Source organism: Vidua macroura, chromosome 13, assembly GCF_024509145.1.
Source record: "Vidua macroura isolate BioBank_ID:100142 chromosome 13, ASM2450914v1, whole genome shotgun sequence".
Classification (NCBI taxonomy): domain Eukaryota; kingdom Metazoa; phylum Chordata; class Aves; order Passeriformes; family Viduidae; genus Vidua; species Vidua macroura.
In genome coordinates this window covers 20,799,932-20,815,922 of record NC_071583.1, presented here as the reverse complement: position 1 = coordinate 20,815,922, position 15,991 = coordinate 20,799,932, and the positions used below count along the sequence as shown (strand labels likewise).

General features: G+C 51.0%; 3 long non-coding RNA genes across 4 annotated transcripts; all 3 read right to left on the bottom strand.

The window, feature by feature from the left end:
* Nucleotides 1-6,255: 6,255 nt before the first annotated feature.
* LOC128813749 (uncharacterized) lies at nucleotides 6,256-9,686 on the bottom strand. The gene is made up of 2 exons (XR_008439162.1): nucleotides 9,649-9,686; nucleotides 6,256-6,422 (listed from the first exon to the last, which is right to left on the bottom strand). It is a non-coding gene; the product is annotated as an uncharacterized LOC128813749 (long non-coding RNA).
* A 2,000-nt stretch (nucleotides 9,687-11,686) lies between these two features.
* On the bottom strand, nucleotides 11,687-12,788 carry LOC128813748 (uncharacterized). The gene is made up of 2 exons (XR_008439161.1): nucleotides 12,656-12,788; nucleotides 11,687-12,123 (listed from the first exon to the last, which is right to left on the bottom strand). It is a non-coding gene; the product is annotated as an uncharacterized LOC128813748 (long non-coding RNA).
* Nucleotides 12,789-12,798: 10 nt separating this feature from the next.
* Nucleotides 12,799-14,238, bottom strand: LOC128813745 (uncharacterized). 2 transcript variants are annotated; one of them, XR_008439158.1, is made up of 4 exons: nucleotides 14,214-14,238; nucleotides 14,020-14,118; nucleotides 13,460-13,573; nucleotides 12,799-12,821 (listed from the first exon to the last, which is right to left on the bottom strand). It is a non-coding gene; the product is annotated as an uncharacterized LOC128813745 (long non-coding RNA). The 2 variants fall into 2 exon arrangements; XR_008439157.1 differs by lacking the exon at nucleotides 12,799-12,821 and having other exon boundaries at nucleotides 13,311-13,573.
* Nucleotides 14,239-15,991: the final 1,753 nt, after the last annotated feature.

Here is a 15,991-nt window from a genome sequence, read left to right as displayed (position 1 = left end):
GGAAAAGGTAAGAGAGCTCACCACCAGTTGCTGGTCCACAGAGCGGTTTGCTGTGAGTGATAGGCTGGTAACATTCAATCGGGACAGGCTAAAACCTCAGTATCATCCAGGACGGATTCAAGGACTTTGGTAAAGGAATTAAGGTAAGCAGGCTTGTTGAGGTATGGGGCAGAAAAAGAGTAAAATTCAGGGAAAATCCCAGGGGAAACCTGGTAAAGGGCAGCAGGACTGTTTGCCAGAAATCCCAAGGGGAAGCCCATTGGGGTGGATTTTGGAGCATTGGGAGCACTGCCCCCAGAGACGGAGGAAATCTAAGGAAAAGATGATACATTACTGTGTGGAGGTATGGGGGAACATGGAAATTGGGAAATAGCAGTTTTGGCCCATGTTTGGCACATTTGATACAAGAATGTGTCAGGCCTTATACGATGGTATATATGAAGAAAGCGGGCCAGAAGGGGAGGAGCTGGACTATGCCAGATTGTGGGAATATGCTGGTGTCAGGCTATTCCCGGTCCGAACTCAGGGTGTTAACATAGATCAGGGTGAGACCTGGGAGCCCTTGGACAACCTTCCACCCCCATACCTAAACCAGGTCCAGCCCCCAGTGCCCGCTCCAGTGGATCACCCGCCTCAACCCGCACAGGCACAGGCACCGCCGTGTAATATACAGCCCCCGGCTCTGGCGGTGCCGGACCCGCCGGGTCCCTCTCAGCCCCCGCCTGTGCCACAGCAGGCGGACGGCCCCGGGCACACACTCCCTGCCGGCGAAACTGCCTCTCCTCCAGCCAGCAGGACGCGTCGCAAGACGCAGAGGGAGAACCATGGCGATAGTGAGGGGGAAGGGGACAGACCCGGTCTCTACCCCTAAGGGAAGTACCAACCGCTCCCGGAGACATTGGGCATGTAAATGTGCCTATCAATATGGGAGACGTAAGAGCCTTCAGAAGGGAAACGGGGAAATGAGCAAAATGAAACAGCTATCACAGGAGCTGAGAAAACAGGAAGCAGAAATGAGGAAAAGAAGGATGGAGCAGGAAAGGCTGAGAACCCTAAGCGAGCAGTATGATCAGCTGGAAAAGCAGTATACCAGCTGGGGTTTACCTGCCTCAGATCAAAACCTATTTGTGGATCTGATGCAGGAAATCGCAACGGAATTGGGCTTATCTAATTGCTGGATCTGCGGGGGGCTCAAATCAGCGGAAAAGTGGCCTTGGAAAGGTGAGAGCCTAGCCCCAGAGCAACTCCTAAAATGGGATAATGCCAAAACCTCAAAAACAATTCAGAGACCTGAGGGTTGGGTCTTGGGCAAAAGAGTGATTGGGATGTTCTGCGTTAGCAGGGAGGCAAAGGAATACATTGAAATGGTAGGATACGCTCCATGTGTGTCCACTCTGACAATAAACTCCTCTAACGAAAGCAGAGTGTGGCAACCTGAGAACCCTACAGGGTACTGGAGCCAAGGAAAAAGAGACAAATGTGAATGGAGTGAAAAAATTGGACTTTGCTGGAACAAAAGCTCTGGAACTAACCCTTACCAATCCTTGGAGGAGTTGAGGGGGTTCTCGAACGAACGCAAAATCAAAAACGTCAGGTGGAAAGCCCCGAATGGTTTGTATTGGATCTGTGGGAAGAAAGCATACAGCGAGTTGCCTCAGCGGTGGAAAGGATCACGTATAATAGGATTAATCAGACCTGCTTTCTTTACCCTACCTCAGTCAGAACGCAGCTCACTTGGGCCCCCCTTATACGAAACACTGAGCAGGAAGAGAAGGGAGGTAAAAAAGAAGGTCCCTGTTTTTGGTGGGGGTCAGACTTGGGGTGAGGAGGAGTGGCCCGCAGAAAGGATAATCGAATATTATGGTCCTGCAACATGGGCTCAGGATGGAAGCTGGGGGTATAGGAGCCCGATTTTGTTGTAAAATGCAGGCGAACCCAATGGGAAGAATGATGATGTCCGACTCAGTTCAGAAGGCTGAATGATTTCTTTATTTATTCTTTATGCTATAATACATTAATATACTATATAAAGGAGGCTACTAAAAACTACACGCTACTTTCTCTAACTACCATATCGAACTAACTAACAACTCGTGACCCTGTTCGCCAGAGTCCAGACACAGATGGATCCGATTGGCCACCAGGTCCAAACAATCCTCACCAGCATCCAATCAAGCAATCACCCCAGGTAAACAATTCTCCAAGCACATTCCACATCAGAAAAACAAGGAGCAGAAACAGAAATTATTTTCTCTTTCTTTCTCTCAGTGTACCCCCATGAAAAATCCTGAGAGAGAGAGAGAAATGTGCTTGCCCCAGATTTATCTGTTAAACCGGCTGATAAGACTGCAGGCAGTGGTGGAGGTCGTTTGTAACCACACCTCAGACGCCCTCGAGCTGCTATCTAAACAACACTCCCAGATGAGGGCCTTTGTATATCAAAACAGCATAAGCCCTCGACTATTTATTAGCAGAAGAGGGAGGGGTCTGTGGAAAATTTAATGAATCGGAATGTTGTGTAGAGATTGATGACTATGGGGAAAGCATCAGAGGCCTGGCAACAGAAATTAAAAGGGGAGCACATGTTCCAGTACAAAAATGGAACTCCATACTCCAAGCATCCTGGTGGGATTATCTGTTTGATGGAGCATGGTGGAAGAAGGTAATACTCTTTATATTATGTTCAATAGCCGGGATCATACTCCTACCCTGCCTGATACCATGCTTTATTAGGTTGATACATTCCGTAGTACAGGGCACGCAAGCAGCAGCCATGCCCACAGACCCAGAATGTGCGATGGGAAAAACAAATCAAGTATCAAAAATAATGAAACTGGGAGAGGAAAACGTACACCGTAGAGCAGCAGATGCTTTGGCCAGATTTGAAGAACAGATAAAAGGGGAAGGGGAGGTCTACAGACTGTATCAGGGAATTCCGAGGGAAGACTGGCATAAGGAACCTTGAGGTAACTAAGATTTGAGAAATAAGATGATAATATAAAGCACCAGTAAACGTAGTTGTGTAGAAGGTAGAGAAAGCACGTATTAATATGTTTATATAGAAGGGGAGGGATTGTTCTATGTGTATATGATAATTCGTGCAAATAAAATTGTTGTATATTTTATTGCCATGTACTGTTAAGATATACTCTTATAAGAAGTTTTAAAACGCACATGCCAGTGACAGGGATTGCAACACAATGTCAAAACCACCTGGACAAGGGAGGGAGAACTTAATTTACAATCAAATGAACGTGGCCAGCCCGGAGATGGATCGTCCATCAAGGCGGTCTGAGGAACACCCGGGACGAAGAATACGCGATAAATATCTGAGATTGAGATAGCCGGAGCCATCGGGGAGATACGTCTCAATGCCGAATTCCGGGAACGCGATCATGGGTGCTCATCACTCTCCGGACGTGTTTTGTTCAACTTGCCACAGAGAAAGAACTCCACCTGAATATGTGCAGTCCAAAAAGGAAGAAAAGGGACTCTGCCTCGGGCAAGAAAAACCGTATAAAAATTGCTCAGGCAGGACAGTCGGCGTGAAGCATAGGGGACCCTCTGCTGTAGCGGTCAAGCCTGTGTCTCACCCAGCGCCGATACCCGGGCTTGGCCCTGACCTTTTTTTGGATAGTGGCTTTTCATTGTTATTCTCTAAATTTTTATTTGGACCAATTAATACTTTTTCTTTAATTAAGAAATTGGAGCATTAATTTATCGCAAGGACAAGATAGCAGAGAGCAATGTAAAAATCGGCTGAAAATAAAAGGAGGAAATGCTAAAGGAGTTATTTGTGCACATTTGGGGGTTTGTTTTTCTTGGGTGCAGAGCAAAATCAAAAGCTCCTAAATGCCCAAAAGATTGGAAATGTGGAATGTCTTCCATAGCAGAGTGTCAGACCTCTGGATCCCTAGAACAATTTTATCGTGCTGGAACAGTGGCAGCTTGAGCTGGTGCCTCTGGGGGACCCTGAACAAAGAACCTCTGGGCTTTTATACCCTCCCAGCTGAAGTGGGATAGTCGGGGTCTTCCTGCTGTGTCCGAGTGCCCGGTCACTGGCTGGCACTGCAGGTCCCCAGGTCCTCTGCTGAGCCATCCCTCTCCTACAGTCAAGTTCAGTCTGTCACATTTGGCTTTTCTCTCTGACCCACCACCAGGACCACAAGAGCACATCGTCCTGAGGATGTAAAAATGCCTGTTCTTGCTGGAACATTGCTGTTGCGTGACAGCCCTGCAGGCAGAGCGGGCAGCTGTAGGGATGTTGACTCGTTTCCCTGGTGCCAGCCATGCTGCATGCATCGGAGCTCCTGGCTGTTGGTGCTCGCTGGGACACGGCCCGGCCCGGCACCACGGGGAGTTACAAAGCGTCTTCAAGGAATCCCCATGTTATGGACAAATTCAATTGGGGAGGCTAATTATAGATAAATCAATTAACAAGAATTTATTAAGCAAGCGGTATTAAGCAAAAAACAGCGCTGGGCGGCCGGGGAGTTTCCACTCTGCCACGGCGCACCTTCCCCCTTTGACCTTTTTGTTTTTATAGTCCCCCCCTTTTTTTCGGTTGACGTATTTTCTCTCGATGTACTCTGCGCCGGTGCAATTGGTTGCTAGGGGGTCCTTTTTCTCTCTGCCCTTGGTGGTCATGGGGATGAAGGCTCCTTATCTTCTTTGCCGGTTGTCCTTGGCCTAAAAGTTAGCTTGTATATAGTTAGTTACACAGTCTTCTGTGCTAGCTGCATTTGCACAATTCTTAAGCAGAATACTTGTTGTTTATCAAGCCCCCCCCCCCCTTTTTTCTCCTCTTTCTCTTCTCACAGTCTGAAATTCTCTATTCAGTTTAAATTCTTATCTTCTTTCAATGTTCGTTTTGATGAACAAAGACCTTTTTATTACAATCCCTCCTCTTTCTCTTTACCAATTTGTTCATTAAAACGCTTTAACTCTTGGTGGCTTAAGACCAGGGTTTCATCTACTTCTGAGTCCCTGGGCAATGCTTCATACCTCTCCCTAATAAGCATTAGATGAGCTGCCTCTAGTCTTCCTTTTACAATGTCTATGATTTTATTAAAAATGCAAGGTCCAAAAGTCAAACCTAGTAACAACAATATCACAGGACCTGCAATTCCCCATATACAGAATTTCTCCTTGAGTGCCATACCATGGAACTTTGCATCCTTTAGGATACCATGAGACCTGTAAAAATTTATCTGGATGGGTAACAGCCCAGGCAGTTGCTATGGTTTCACAGCCCCAATATCCACACAGATATTCCCCAGGGTAATTACAATATCCCCTCCCAGGATTGGAACTAGGACACCAATAGATAGCGTGGAAGTCAGGTTTACTCCATCCCCACACAGAGTTCACCAAGTCCTCATTAGTAACTAAAAAAGTAGGAGCTACAGTGGTGGCATTTTGCTTAACATCTTTCCCTTGGTCTATTTTGGTCAGAGTCCAGTTAAATGGCTGGTGTGCATAGTCCCCTTGTACAGGCCAGGTACAACATATAACTAATATGTACAGAATTTGCCAGCAAGGGTGGAGTCCAAACTTCCCCAGAACTTGATTATCATTATTTCCCCCTTCCCACTGTTTGGTTTGACATGTTATTGCCAGGCTCACCTTTACCCTTGGGAGATCAGTATCCATGAAGCAGTTCTTGAAATACCTTTGAATTGTCCCAGTTTGAGGGCTTTTTCCTCCACTGCTTCTTATCCCTCTGCCTCGCTCGCCGACCCGGTTGCTTCGAGCCGCGAGGTGTACCATCTTCTCGGCAGCAAGGATATTCTTCAGGAGGACCCTTACTCTGTTTTTGCTGCCTCTTTTTGAATGATTCCCAATTCTTATCCTTCACTTGCGGTGAATTACACTGAATTCCAGGTAAAGTCTTCTGGCAATTCCCTTTTATAATTTGAACAATTAGGAGAATTGATTCATTAGAGTGGTAACAACAATTTTCAGGCCTAGCCCCCTTAGTAAACACCTCCCACCACTCTTGGGATTCCCTTGGTAGGCTCCCGTTCTCTTCTCTAATCTCTAGGACTGACTTTGTCAGTTCTCTTTCTAATTGGTAACACCCTTTACAAATACCCCTAGGAGGGGTGCCTCTATAACTATGGACCCACCACCGTTCCTGGCAGATTTTACAAATATAGCATACAAAAGGGTAACAATCACAATCCTTATTTGTACAATAGACTCTAAAATCATCAGTTATAGGATATCAATAGTCCAATATCTCACTATACCAGCTGGTTTGTACAATTTTTACTGAGTCCATTAAGTCCGTTTAAATGTGACCTTAAGATCTCCGGGTTGGCTGGTTATTCTCCAGGGGTCTTCGGCAGCAGCAGCAGTAATCGGTCCCTTTATTCGGCTCGCATGTGTCCATCCCTTCTCGGCGGTTCTGACTGCAGTTTCTGTAGTAAGTAAAACAACATAGGGGCCTTCCCAGTTTGGGATTAGTAAGGTTTCTTTCCAGGTTTTTTATTAACACCTTATCACCTGGTTTTATATTATAAAAGGGCCTTTTTAAATCAGGAAGACTGAGAACCGGTGCATTTACTAATTCTGCCTTGAGGTCCTGTAGTTTTTCCTATCTTCCCGAGTCCACTTAAGCAAGCCTTCTTTTGTTAGTTTCTCATATAGGAATTTTACTTTCCCGCTAAATCCCTCTATCCATTGTCTACAGTACCCAAACAATCCTAACAGCTGTCTAACCTCCCGCTTTGTCCTTGGCCCTGGCATAGCTAAGATTCCCTTAACCCTTTCTGGGTCTAGTTTCTTCGTTCCTTGACTCAGTCTATGTCCGAGATACTTCACCTCTTTTCCCACAAATTGTAATTTGGATTTTGACACTTTGAGTCCTTTCAGGCTTAGAAAATTGAGTAATCTTATACTCTCTTCCCTGACAATTTCCTCTTCTTTCCCAGCTACTAACAAGTCATCTACATACTGAATCAGGACAGCCCCTTCTCTCAACTGAAAATCTGTAAGCAGCTGCTCCAGTGCCTGGCCAAATAAATTAGGGGACTCTGTAAACCCTTGTGGAAGTACCGTCCAACAGAATTGTTGTTTCCTGTGGGTGTCTGGGTCTTCCCATTCAAAGGCAAAATAGTCCCTACAACTTTCTTTAAGGGGACATGCCCAAAATGCATCCTTTAAATCTATGACACTATACCACTGATTTTCGGGGCCTAACTGACTTAATAAAGTATGAGGGTTAGTTACTACAGGGAATCTTTCTACAGTCCTTTTGTTAATTTCTCGTAAATCATGTACCAAACGGTATTTCCCATCGGGTTTTTTTTAACAGGAAGGATGGGAGTATTAAAAGGGGACATGCAGGGTTCTAATAACCCTTGTGCTTTTAATCTTTCAATTTCAGGTTTGACCCCTTTCCTTCCTTCATTTGGAATTGGGTACTGCTTAACTCTAACTGGGACTTCAGGATTTCTTAATATTATCTCAAAAGGTTTTATGTCCAATCGGCCTGCTTTTTCTGGGGTATACCACACTTCAGGGTTAATTTTCTGTTCGTCCTCTACCCGAAGAGGACATAATTTAATATTTAGCTTCTTGTCATTTATGTTGATTCCAATTCCTAATTCAATCATCAAATCTCGTTCCAGTAAGTTATAGTCAGCCTCTGGAACTAACAACAGTGACCCTATACCTATTTTGGAGCTGGTTTCAAAAATCATGGCTTTGATTACAGGCACTTTAAAGGCTTCCCCTTTTGCCCCGACTACCTGTATTGTTTCTCTTGATAATTTACACCCTGAGGGAAGGGTTTGAACCGTTGATCTCTCAGCTCCTGAGTCCACAAGAAACTCATATTCTTGCTGCTGGGGACCAATTTTTAGTTTTACCAGGGGCTCTGTTTTTTCCTGGGTCCCCAGCAAATAGAGCCCCTGACCCCCTCAATCTTCCTTGAATTGCTTTTCATCTGCCAACCTTTTTCTGCATTCCCGCCGAAAATGCCCTCTCTTACCACAATAAAAGCAGCTTCCTTGTCCACTCTCCTTTTCTCTTCTCCCTTCTTCTACCTTCTGGCCCTTCGGCTTACTTCCCTGGAACTGACTAAGCGTTCCCCTCTGCCCTTCACGTACCACAGCCATCATCACTCTTGCTTGTTTCCTATGTCCTTCCTCCTCTCTCCGTACATACACTTTCTGAGCTTCCCGCAACAATTCATCCAGGCCTCTACCATGCCAATCCTCAATCTTTTCCAATTTTCTCCTAATATCAGGCCAGGCTCTGGCCACGAACTGGGTCTTTAACAACATCTGTCCTTCCGGAGTGTCAGGATTTACTCCGGAGTACAGCTGAAAAGATCTCTGGAGCCGTCCTAACCATTCCGTGGGGTCCTCATCTTTCTTTTGACTCTCACAAAAAGCTTTATTCACATTCTGCCCCTTAGGGACTGATTCTCTGATTCTCTGGATAAGAATTGTTCTTAAGTCTGCCATATGTGTCCTATGCAGGGGATCCTGCTTATCCCAATTAGGACGCTGTAAAGGCCATTTAGTATCTGCTTGGGGTCCTGCCTGATGGTCTCTATCCCAAATTCTCATACCGGCTGTCCTGATCATCCCTCGCTCCTCAGATGTGAATAAAATCCCCAGTATTGACTGCATTTTGTCCCACTTATACACGTTGGGCCCCAGAAACTGATCCACCCGCTCTGCAACTCCGAGGGGGTCTTCCAATAGATGTCCCATTTCTTTCTTGAACTCCCTCACATCTCCTGAATTAAGAGGTACCTCCACATAACCTATTCCTGGAATTTGGGCTGGTTGTCCCTGCTGACCAGCATTAGGATTAGGGATCATTCCCAAAGCTACTTCCCTTAATGGATATAGAGCTTGCCTTTCCCTCTCGCTTTTCCCCCTTGTTAGGCTACGAGTAACACGATGATTTTCCTCAGGGACCGGTTCCAGGATTTCTACTTCCTGGTTTTCAAAATCCCCCCCTTGATCTAAATTGGGGTAGACTACTGGTGGTGCTGGTGGAGGTGGAGGAGGGGGAGGTATGTATGGTAGAGGGGGTGCAGTTGGAAACTCCTCAGGCTTTTTATTTTTCTTTTTTTTTTTTTCTCCCTGGGTGCTTAAGGCAAAAAGTTTTGCTCTTGTTTCCCCCACTATCCAGAGAGCAGCGTACTTGCTCTCTTCCATATCAAAAGGTTCTTTAGAATTTACATAAATGTTTAATGCCTGGCAAATCCAGTCCTCGAATCTTCCAAACACTGGCCAAAATAAATTATCACCACAGATTTGTTTCCCTCCCCATACTTCCATACAATAATGTATCATTTTTGCCCTATCCTTCCCTTTTCTTGAAGGGTATTCATCCCAAGATTTTATTATTAAACCTAACGGACTGTCAGGTGGTATCTGGGGAAACTTTACCGGGGTCCCCGTCCCCATGGAATCAGAGGGCTTGCTTTTCCTCTGTCCCATCTTCTAGGACACCTTCACACACACACACACACACTCGCGGCCCCCTGTTCGTGGCCCAGCCCCTCTCGGGGTCTGGAAACCGCACTACTTAGAGGTCCACACTTGCCTCGTCCTAAAAGGACGTCTCGTACGTTATGTCCTGGGATCCCAACCCCAACCGAGCGGATCCCACTTTTATACTCACGCTGTCCTGCGTCTTCGCCCGGGCTTCATGCACAAAGATTACGGGGTTACCAGTATCCCTTTTGCTTAATACCGAATTTAGGTTCGTCGCTAAGGGCCCGAGAAGGAAAAGCCTGCACCAGGGCCGCTGAAAAGGCAGCGGGGCGCCTCCCTGATTAGGAATTCCTGCCCGGTTGCCCTTATCCGAGTCACGGCACCAAATTTGTTATGGACAAATTCAATTGGGTAGGCTAATTATAGATAAATCAATTAACAAGAATTTATTAAGCAAGCGGTATTAAGCAAAAAACAGTGCTGGGCGGCCGGGGAGTTTCCACTCTGCCACGGCGCACCTTCCCCCTTTGACCTTTTTGTTTTTATAGTCCCCCCTTTTTTCCGGTTGACGTATTTTCTCTCGATGTACTCTGCGCCAGTGCAATTGGTTGCTAGGGGGTCCTTTTTCTCTCTGCCCTTGGTGGTCATGGGGATGAAGGCTCCTTATCTTCTTTGCCGGTTGTCCTTGGCCTAAAAGTTAGCTTGTATATAGTTAGTTACACAGTCTTCTGTGCTAGCTGCATTTGCACAATTCTTAAGCAGAATACTTGTTGTTTATCAAGCCCCCCTCCCCTTTTTTCTCCTCTTTCTCTTCTCACAGTCTGAAATTCTCTATTCAGTTTAAATTCTTATCTTCTTTCAAAGTTCGTTTTGATGAACAAAGACCTTTTTATTACACCCACACGTTAAAGCACACGATTCAGCCTGGGATTTTAAGTTGTTTGTCAACTTAAAGAGGGCCTAAACAAGTCTGCAAGAGGCCTAAACAAGTCTCCTATGAATTCTCTCCGTGGCAAGTTCAGTTCCGTCCCCGAATGCCCCTCAGCGTTCCCAAGGCAGTGGCAGGAGCCAGGCGCTCAGCCGGAGCCCCGCTGGGCGGGAAGAGCGCGACACAGAGCGAGCCCTTGGTGCCCGGGATGGCCACAGGCCCGGGAGAGCCGGGCGGGCAGCGCCAGGGCCCTGCTCAGGGCTCCCCAGGCTCCTGTGGCATCGGTTCCGTCCCCTCGGGCGCTGAGCGGTGCCCGGTCCCGCCGCTCTGCCTGCGGGGCTGCCTGTGCCCGGCTCCGCTGGAGGCAGGGCCCGGGAGGGCCAAGCAGGGAAGCCGGGAGGGCTCCGGTCCCTGCGTGCCTCAGAAGAGACTCCAGCCCCACTGCCTGCAGCAGGAGGGACGCAAAGCACCGGCACGCTTATGAGAGTCCGCAGCCCTCTCCACATCTGAAATGAGACCCCAAAACCCCGTCACGGGCCTCAGCAGAGACCCCCAGCACCCTGCACACCGTGGGAGACATCCCAAGCCCCCTGCGTGCCTCACACAGGATTCCAAATCCCTTGCATGACTTACAGTGGACCCCCAGAGTCCTCCATGCCTCAGAGAGAACCTAAAATATCCCTGTGTGTCTCACAAGGGACCCTAGTCCCTCGTGCACCCTTTGGGGGACTCCAAAGTCCCCACGTGCCTTATGGGGAAGCCCAGGCCAGCTAGGCCAAGTGTTTTGACCTGGAAATCAAGTGTGATTGCAGCTGGCTTGTTGTGCCTCTGGGGCTGTTCATCAGCCCCATCAGGCCCCGAGGCCACACAGCCCTTCCCTTCCCTTCTGGCCCCCGCCCAGAGGAGCAGACCCTGTGCAGCACCCTGGATTGCTGATGGCCCATCAATTAGGTCCTATCAAGTGTGTGTTAATTAGGGAGGAGCTTTGTTTTGCCTGCTGGCATTGCAGGTCAGGCTGTGTCCCTGGAGATGTTCTTGATGGCTTCCCTCTTTTCCTGGGCATGCCACTGGAGGAGCTCCAGGCCCAGATGATCCCACAGAAGGAAATGTGCCCTCAGCCCAGGGACGCTCAGCATGGGCTCCCCCAGCCCCTCGGGGCCCCGCCGCTGCTCACAGCAGCCCCTGCCTGGCTCCTGCCTGCCCTCACCGTGGGCATCCACGGCTGCTCCTGGGCATGGAGCTCAGCCAGTGCTGGTGCTGGCTGGGCTTTGCTGGTGGTACCACCCGGACACGGGGGTGACAGCTCCATCTCTTTATTGCAACCGAAGTGGGGGCCATCACCTACCCTGGCAGGGGCGGGGGGTTACCTTCAATAGCGTTTAGGGGGCAGGGCCAGGGAGCTTAGGGGCAGAGGAGGGACCATGTTGGTCTCAGTTGGGGCTGGAGGGTGCTGGGCTGGTACCAGGGTCTTTAGAAGAACTGGGGAATGGGCTGGGACGGGACAGAGGGAGATCAAAAATGGGTGAAGGCAGCTTGGGGATACCCATGGGGAGAGGAAGTGGCAGTGGGATCTACAGGGTCTTTGGAGATTTCCTCGTAGACAGATCTACTGGTGTCCTCTTCTCAGAACTCCAGAAAGGGCTGACCAGGCCCTTATTACTGCTGGAGGTGCTCCACAAGCAGTCTGGGTGTGAGGGGAAGCCCCCGCCTTTCATCTCCTGTCCAGAGCTGCGACTGTGGAAAGAGAGGAGAGCCTGAGGCCACCAGCTGCCAGTGGCACACTGGGACCCTCCTACACAGCAGGGCCCAGAGCTGGCAAGGCTCCCCAGCCCAGCTGGAGCTGCTGGCACACCTTGGCCCAGCTGGACAGCTGCCCCCCAAGGCCCCGGCGAGCAGGGCACGGCTCTGGGCAGGCTCCCTGGCCAGGAGCGGGCCCCAGAGCGCGACTGCCTTGCAAGGGCAATCTCGTCCCTGCTCTTTCTCCTCCCCACCTTGCCTCACCTCTGCCCTGTGCCCCTGGGGCTGCTCTTGGCCAGGCAGCCTCAGTGGGAGCCAGCAGTGGCTGCAGCCCCAGCGGGCCCCCCAGGACAAGGCCCAGCAATTAAGAGGCCAATGAAAGCACTGAGCAGCAGCAGAACCCTCAGCAGAGTTCTTTGGACAACCACAGACTGGCCACAACTCCACTGCAGACTCTCTGGGAACCTTTCCTGTCTATAAGAGACTTTCAAAATAAGCTGTTTGAGGGGAAAAGCAACAAAACACTCACCGTTTTCTCTTCCAGGAATACCAGATTCTAAAGCAGCACAACATGAAGACAAGCTCCAAAAGAAGCATGCCTGCCATTAACCCTAGCCAGTAGCCTGTTCCATGACAGAAACCCCTTCCGATGCCCTTCTGGGAATCTGGAAGAGGTGCTGTGGTGCTGGCTGCATCTGTGGGAGCAACGGGGAGCGTGAGCCCGCGCTGTGCTGCACTGCTGAGCTGGCAGCACGGTGAATACGGCCAGGACGCTCTCTGTTTCCCCCAGAGCTGGGGCCTGCAGGCACCTTGCTGACCCTTGGCACAGGCTGTGCCACCCAACAAAGCCCAGCAGGCCGGGAGGAGAGCCCGGGGCCAGCGCAGCTGCTTGGGCAGTCGCTGCTTTGACGGACACGGGCCAAACCCATCCCTGAGCAGCCCCTGCCAGCCCTGGCCCTCCCTGCCCTGGGACAGCTCCCCCAGCCCCAGGGGACAGAGTCAGGCCCTGTCAGGAGCCAGTGCAGCCCCTGCCCAGTAGGAGCCAGGGCTGGCTCTGGCCCTGGGCTCGCAGCAGGGCTCCCTCTCGGGGCTGCTCCCGTGCCTTGGGCCTCTGGGCACTCAGGGCCAGCTCCGGGAGCAGCTGCAGCGGGAAGGGCGTTGGTGCGCGAGTCCCGATTCCCCGGGGCTGTGAACGAGCTCCAGAGGCCTGGAAGCCGAGGCGCCTCCAGCTTTGGCTGCTGCCGGGCCGTGCAAGGGCAGGGCCTGGGGGAAGAGCTGCTGCCACACAGCCCCGCCGAGGGCTGAGCCCGGCTGAGCCCGGCACAGCAATTACCTCCTGTGCCTGTGCCCGTGCCTGGCATTGCCTTCCTTCCTGCAGCAGAGCTTGCCACTGAGCCACTGCTTCCTCCGGAATGTACCTCCTTTTGCAGAGATGTTTGGTCCGTCACTTGAAAAAGGAAGAGGCACAGCTGGATCAGATGGAAACATTCCCCATTGGAGAGGTGGCATCTTCCGGAGGCAATGCTTGTCAAAGTCACAGGTAAAGATCAGGAGAATGCCCAGGCTGTGGGGGTCAGAGAACTCCCTTGTGCAAACAGCTGCATCTCCTCATCTGCTCAGAGAGTGGGAAATTGCAGGGGATCTCAGGGTGTGCATAACTCGTGGTGCAGTTTGGGCTCCCTGTCAGCTGCTGTCAAATGCCTTCCTGCAGTGGCTGGGGAGAAGCTGCAGCCAGGCCAGGCTGGGAAACAGCCCTGCAGGCCGTGAAAGCAGCAGCGGGGCAGCCAGGCTGCCATGGATCTCCTCCCGCTGTACTGGGCACGGCGTGTCCAGATGTGCAGGGAAATCCCCCGGCTGCTGAGTCCCAGAGGAGGCTGAGGGGAATGTACCCACCTTGTCCTCCCTGTGCTTCCTTCTGTGTTTGTCTCAGGAATTCGTTTGACTCATGAGACTTTGTGGCTGCAGTATCTTGGGTCTTTCCTTTTGGAGGACCTTAAGAGAAAGAGGGAAAGTTGTTCCATTTCCCAGGAATGGATCCCACAAAACCAGTGCACAGCCTGTGGGGTCAGCAGGGGCACACTACTCACCCCTGCGACGGGAGGTCTGTTGGTGGGCAGCATCCAGCCGAGGAGCTGGAGAAGTCCTCCCTGCAGACACACCTGTAACTGAATAGCCACAGGAGCTTCTGTCATCTCTGCAGATCTGCACGAGCAGTACTGAGCCGCAGGAGCGCTGAGGGGATGGTGCAGGGCGAGGGCACACACGTGCGTGGTTCTGTCCTGGCACCTGCAGCGATGCCCCCCTGGCCGAGCTTTGGGCTCTGAGCTGGCAGCTCTCCCAGGGGGAAAGGCCTTGACCTACCCTCAGCATCTCCCAGAGGGTCAGTACTGGGTATGGGTTGGGAAGCTGCACCACCTTCAGCAACAGGTTCAGCTGCAAAGAAAGGCAGGACAGAACAGCTCCCGTGGCGCTGTAGGAGATCCTCAGGCTGCACCCAAGGCTCAGCCCCGGGGCACAGCCCTGGGCCCAGCCCCTTCCCTCTCTGCACTCCTCTGTGGCTGCACAGAGCACACGGAAGGACACACTGGCATTGCACATGGGAGGAAGATGGACAGCCAAATGCTCCTTCCTCCCACTGACAGCGATCCTGTGGGATCGCTCCGGGCTCCAGAAGGGAGCAGGGCAAGGCTTCCAGTTTCCTTCAAACTTAAGATGATGTTAAGGGAAATGGCTCATGAGTGAGCTCTTGTCACATTGACTCTGGTTATTCTCTCAGGAAAGGCACACTGAAAACTTGCCTCCAACATCCTCCAAGATCTTCAAGCCATTTTCCAGCAGGGCTTCCAAATAATCCAATTTGCGATCCCAGTCTAGAAGGGAGCACAGACCAGAACCATTTCTATGGTATGCTGGAGTCCCCCTCTGCCTCAGGGAACTGAGTACTGCAAGGGGGTTGTGTACGGCTGTGGGAACCAGATGCAAATGGATATGACCAAAGCTGCACAGGGGCCTGGGGAGCTCTGGGCTGGCTCCTGGTCACTCTCCATCCTCCTTGCAGGCCCTGTGCAACATCCCTGGAGGGGCAGCTGGAGCAGCCCAGGGCGCTGGGGGCTTTCTTCCTCCCACAGAGGAAATCCTCCCTAAAGCCCAAGGGTAGACTGCAGCAGGCAGTGCCACAACTGTCTCTCCCTCCCTCTGTCCCTCCTGCTCTCCTTCTGCTAGGACACTTCGCAGAGCCCCAGGGGACATAGCCAGGTCCTCACAGGACACACTGGAGCCTTGCTCCTGCCCTCTGCCCTTTCCCCACCATGGTCACCCTGTGCAGTCTCTCCCAGGTTTCGGGATATGTCTCCCACGGAGGGACCCCAACAGGACTGCTCAGTACCCGAGTGCCCTGAGCCTGCTCAGGATAATTCCCCTGGGCTGTGCCGCTCTTGTCTGGGCTGTGCCTGCACTGCCAAGCAGCAGAGAGGGCAGCTCAAGCCTCAGCAGGGCTCAGGCCCAGAGACACAGCAGTTACCTCCAGTGACTGTGCCTGGCATCGCCTCCCTTCCTGCAGCAGAGGCTGCCAATGAGCTACTGGTTCCTCCGGGAAACTCAGCCTTTAGCACAGCCTCTCCTTCCATCTCTGGAGAAAGGAAGAGGCACAGCTGGATCAGGGGGGCTGTTCCCCATTGGGGATGGGGCATCTTCAGGAGGCAAGGCTTGTCAAAGACATTGATATTGATCAGGAAACGTCCCAAGCTCTTGTCACTGGGCCAGAGCACTCCCTTGTCAGTAGCACACCCTTGCAATCAGCTGCGCCTCCTGATCTGCTCCGACACTGGGAAATTGCAGGGGATCCCAGAATGTGCATGGCCCATGA